Source organism: Nuphar pumila, chromosome 9 (genome assembly GCF_984573655.1).
Source record: "Nuphar pumila chromosome 9, dmNupPumi1.hap1.1, whole genome shotgun sequence".
Taxonomy (NCBI): Eukaryota; Viridiplantae; Streptophyta; class Magnoliopsida; order Nymphaeales; family Nymphaeaceae; genus Nuphar; species Nuphar pumila.
This window is the reverse complement of record NC_143257.1, coordinates 27,208,075-27,214,074: the sequence shown is the minus strand read 5'-3', so window position 1 is coordinate 27,214,074 and position 6,000 is coordinate 27,208,075.

Here is a 6,000-nt window from a genome sequence, read left to right as displayed (position 1 = left end):
AAAAAATGTCATTTCATATTCCTTATACAAAACTAATCAAAGTGATAAGATGAATCAGTCAAATCACGATAGCAAGTCTCATTTGGATTTGTTTTTCATCATCTTTTGCGTCTTTTATATGTGATTGTGTAAATCGCGATAGGAAAATCGTTAACTAGACAAAGCTCATCAACACAAATCGCGATTAGACAAATCATAGCAGTGAAATCGATTTACAACTGACTTAAATCGGCATAAAATTGTAAATTGTGATAGGCTATATCGTTCACATAGACAAAGATTGTGACCCTAAACCCTAAATCTAATTTCCTCCACCAAAAATCCATAAACCTAAAACATAAAGCTTGTCAATCGCGATAATAAATATTGCTATCATTAACAAAGACAAACAAAGATATATCGTTGTCTCAGTAGCTTCTTAAACCCTAAACCCTAAACACAAAACCCTAAAACCTAAACCCTAAACCCTAAATAGTAAGCCCTAAACCCTAAACACTAAACAGTAAGCCCTAAACACTAAACAAAGACATGTCATTGTTTGTCTATGTGAATGATATTGATATGTAATATAGTGATTTACTCATAACGTGTTGCAACTGTTAATTGGATTTGCACTTTACCAAGACTACACATCGTGTCGATGCATGTACACGTGCCTAAAACCCTAATATAGATCTATATATAAAACCCCAACCTATCAGACCCGACCCGTTGTCCAGGTCTAAAACCCTAATCTATTTAACCTCTCTTCCTCTTTCTTTTATGTGGCAACTTCTTCTTCTTCTTTTTTCTCCTATGCCTTCTCCTTCTTCTTCTTCTTCTTCGTCTTCCTCCTCTTCTTATTCTTCTTCCTTGTATTTTTCTTTCTTCTTTGTTCTTCTGTGTTCCTTCTACCTGTGCTTGATAGACAGGGGGGGTGATGCAGATATCCATCTATTTGATTTATTTCTACTGTCGGACCCTATATTATTCGCATACTATACTTCTCAGATAAAAAAATATATGCCTAATCTTTGATATACTTCATGACAAATACATAGAGTGAGCGGTCTATCATGTAGCCTCTTGGCTCCTTCAAGGAAACAGTTACTGACCTTTGAAGCTTATTGTCAAGAGCACACTAATGCTAGAGTCTCTAAGAATTGGCCTCAGTCTGATGAAAATGGTGCAGTAGGGTGCCATTTTCCTCGAGCTTGTTTGCTTGCAGAGGATGTATCCTCAGCATAGAAGGATGCGACGATGAACAATACAGATGTTTTGGTGCTCTCTTCTGTAAAAAACGGAGTCTTTAAAGGATAGATATGTGTTCGATGGAACTGTTTTCCCATTGATAATGTAACTAAATACTAATATTTTTTCTATATGAATGTGGTTGTAAATCATGTGGATTTGTAGTTACGAAGTTACGGCGAGAACGATATGTCTTTGTTTGTATTTACGAACGAAATCAATTTATATTTAAGAATTTAACTTGTTTTGTATCATTGTAGTAAAACCCAAAATCCTTAAACCCTCAACCCCAATCGCTCGTAAAAGTGATTAGGAAATTATGTTGACATAGACACTGCCTGTAAAAGCAAATTGCGATAGCACGTTGCCTTGATACGTCATTGTGTATATCGCGATGACACTTATGATTCACTTAGACAAAGCTCATTGTCTTAAAGACGGACCTCATTGCAAATCGTGATCGCCATTTAAGAATGTTTGTGTAAATCGTTTTAGCCTTATATAAACGTTTGTTTGCTATTAATTTATGAAGGCCAATCATTACAACTATTTGTTCAGTGACATTTGTGTGCTACACTGATTAAAATAGATTTATACACTTATAGAAAGTTACATTAAAAAAAATAGCACATTTCTACTTTACACAACGCTAATCGCTTTTACGATTTTCAATTACGAAAGTCGAACATAACAACAAGTTGCTTTTACTATATAACAGTCCAACTTATTTATCGTGTTTAGTGAAATTGAAATTTTATTTATTTTAACTTAGAGATATTTACATAATTTGTATACATAGTCTTACAAATTTTTTTATACATAATTGTGTTGTAGAGTACATAAAATTTGTTAGAAGTCGATATCGATACCATAATTGCGACAAAGCAGGTTATATATTCGATTCACGAACACGCCATTTATGAAGGAATCGTCGGTTTGTCGGTTCCTTGTTCATGAAGTAAAGCGAACCCACACCATCTAGAACTCGTGCGATGTGTCATTCATATATAAAGGAAACATTGTTTCACTGACTACCAGTTTTCAAAAAATAATGCCAGTTTTCAAAAAGCATGAGCCAATAAATTGCATTCCACATTAATTAAATTAAAAAATGTCATTTCATCTACCTTTTACAAAACTAATCAACGTGATAGGACGTAGCAGTCAAATCACGATAGCACATCTCGTGTGGATTTGACAATCAAACTTTTTTTGATCTTTTATATGTCATTGTGTAAATCGTGATAGAAAAATCCTTAACTTGGACAAAGCTCGTCAAAACAAATCACGATAAGACAAATCGTTGCAGTGATATCTATTTGCAACTGTGACAGGATATATCGTTCACATAGACAAAGCTCATCACCCTAAACACCAAACCCCAATACCTAAACGTAAAACCCAAAAACCTAAAACATAAAGCTTGTCAAATCACGATATTATGTATTGCTATCGTTCGCAAAGACAACGATTGATATATCATTATCGTGGTCGCTTCTTAAAACCTAAAACCCTATACCCTAAACACTAAACGCTGAACCCTAATCCTAAACCCTAATCCCAAAAGCCTAGACACTAAACCCTACACCCTAAACCCTACTAACTAAACCCTAAACACTGAACCCTACTACCGAAACCATAAATGCATACTATCTAAACCCTAAATCCTAAACCATACTACCTATACCCTAAACCATAAACCATACTACCTAAACCCAAAACCATAAACTATAAACCCTATTACCTAAACCCTGCTACCTAAACCCAAAACCTAAACCCTATTATCCAAACCCTAATTCTTAAAACCTAAACACTAAACCCAAAACCCAAAACCCTAAATCCTAAACCATAAACCTAAACCATAAACCCTACTACCTAAACCATAAACCATAGACCATAAACCATATTACCTAAACCGTAAACACTAAACCCTAAACCCTGCTACCTAAACCCTAAACCCAAAACCTAAACCCTACTATCTAAACCCTAATTCCTAAAACCTAAAACCTAAACACTAAACCCTAAATCCTAAACCATAAACCTAAACCATACTACCTATACCCTAAACCATAAACCCTACTACCTAAACCCAAAACCATAAACCATAAACCCTATTACCTAAACCCTAAACCCTATGCCCTAAGCCCAAAACCTAAACCCTACTATCCAAACCCTAATTCCTAAAACCTAAACACTAAACCCTAAACCCAAAACCCTAAACCCTAAATCGCTTATGAAAGTTTTTGCATGAGTACACATCTCTTATCGCTTATAGGATTTTCATTTATGAAGGGCAAACATTACAAGCCTTTGTTGACCGCATACATCACAAATCTATTTTGCGATTTTCATTCACAGAGGGTGAGCATTACAATGATTTCTGAACAGCAAACATCTCTTATCGCTTATAGAATTTTTATTTACGAAGGGCAAAAATTACAAGCCTTTATTGACCGCATACATCGCAAATCTATTTTGCGATTTTTATTCACCGAGGATGAGCAATACAATGATTTCTAAATAGCACATCTCTTATCGTTGTGGACTATTTTCATTTACAAAAGGCAAACATTACATGCCTTTGTTGACCACATACATCACAAATCTATTTTGCAATTTTCATTCACGGAGGGTGAGCATTACAACGATTTATAAACATCACACATCTCTTATCGCTTATAACTATCTTCATTTATGAAGGGCAAACATTACACGTCTTTGTTTACAGCATACATCGCAAATCTATTTTGCGATTTTCATTCACGGAGGGTGAGCATTACAACGATTTATGAACAACACACATCTCTTATCGCTTATAGGATTTTCATTTACGATGGGCGAACATTACAAGCATTTGTTCACTGCACACATCGCTAATCCATTTTGCGATTTTAATTTATGTAGGGTAAGCATTACAACGATTTACATGTGTGTTTAATAAAATTGAAATTTTATTTCAACCTAGAGAGATTTACATAATTTGTATACAGTCTTACAAAATTTTTATACAAAATTTGGTAAACACAGTCTACAAAATCTGTTAGAAATCTTTGTACATCATATTAATCCTGAAAGGATTGCGCCATTCGTTTCCTTGTAAGTACTCTTGCTGGCTGATTATTTTTCTCTTTCGCATTTAGAAACTCAGACAATTTTTGGCATAGTTTGGTGTGAAATCCCGGTAGATCATCCTGCAACAAAAATATAATGTGAAACCAATATATAAATTAAGTCCCCAATAACAGAGGATAAAAACATCATACAACATCAAAACCAGGTTCTCGTCCATTATATATTGCTTCAATATACTTCATTACGAATACGCCACAATCGACCCCATTACTTTGTAAATGATCATGGTCAGCACAGAACAAGATCTACTCGCCAATGTTGACACCCAAAACGTCTTTTAGGAATCCCGCTTGTGGTTAATGCAGAATATAGTAAAATCTAGGCCACTGTAAAAGATATGATACACCTATAGATAGGGGTGGCAATTTCTGACACGACCCGCCAATCCGACCCGCCAACCCGCCTCTTAGGCGGGTTCGGGTTGGGCTTAAGCCAACCCGTTTAATAAACGGGTCGACCCATGTAACCCGTTTATTAAACAGGTCGGGTTCGGGTTGGGGGTATGCCAACCCGCCAACCCGGCTGACCCGTTTAATAAACGGGTTAGGCGGGTGGGTCAACCCGCCAACCCGCCAACCCGTCTGCCCGACCCGTCAACCCGCCAACCCGACCCGCCAACCTGCCTACCTGTCAACCCGCCAACCCGACCCGCGAACCTGAAAACCCATTTACCCGACCCAACTCATTTATTAAATGGGTTGGCGGGTCGTGTCGGGTTACCCGTTTATTAAACGGTTCGGGTTCGTGTTTGCCACAGCCGACCCGTTTAATAAACGGGTCGGGTTTGGGTTGAGGTATGCTGACCCGCCAACCCGACCCGATTGCCACCCCTACCTATAGACAGAAACTTACCAAATGCATAACGTCACGTTGTACACCAGTGTGAAAGTCTAATGAGTTATAGCACCATAGTTGTTTTTCCCGTAAATCCATCATGTATAAGACCCAATGCTCAGCAGTTTGCCAGAGTGTAGGAATCAATATCTATGAATCAATACAATATATTAGAAATCGATAGACAAATCATGTTAGGAATGTTAGGCCTAAACCTTGGACAAGAGGTTTGTTCACTTACCTTTTCACTTGTCCAAAAGTCTTCACAGTGATCATCGTTACCCCAACATGGTAGTGCATCTTGAAATCCAATGGTGTATGGCTTTCGGCAGACGTAAGTCTGTTGAACAAAAGAGTGATAATAGTAAGGTTAAACCACGAAGCAACAAGAGTAAATCATAAAAGAAAATAAACCAATAAGAGTACAGATATACCATGAAATAAGGGGTGACAATGCGTCTAGTATTGCTTGTTGTGTTGCTTTGAATATAATTGACGAAATCGGATATAGTCTGTTTGCAACATATATGAACTTGTTAACATACATACCCATGGCATACGTAAATATATAACTGATAGTGGTTTCATACGTACAAAATTATTGATAGTGTTCTCTTCTGCAAATTCATCTTGCATCCGATTGATGTTCTCTTGGAGCTCTTTATAGCATTGTCGCCCACCTTTTTTTGCCATTGACATGAGCATAATATTCAGTATTCAACATTAAAATTGCTTTCTACAGTACACAACACAAATCGAATATATGCCATAAAAGAGAGAAATGTTGCCAAAACTAGTGATGAG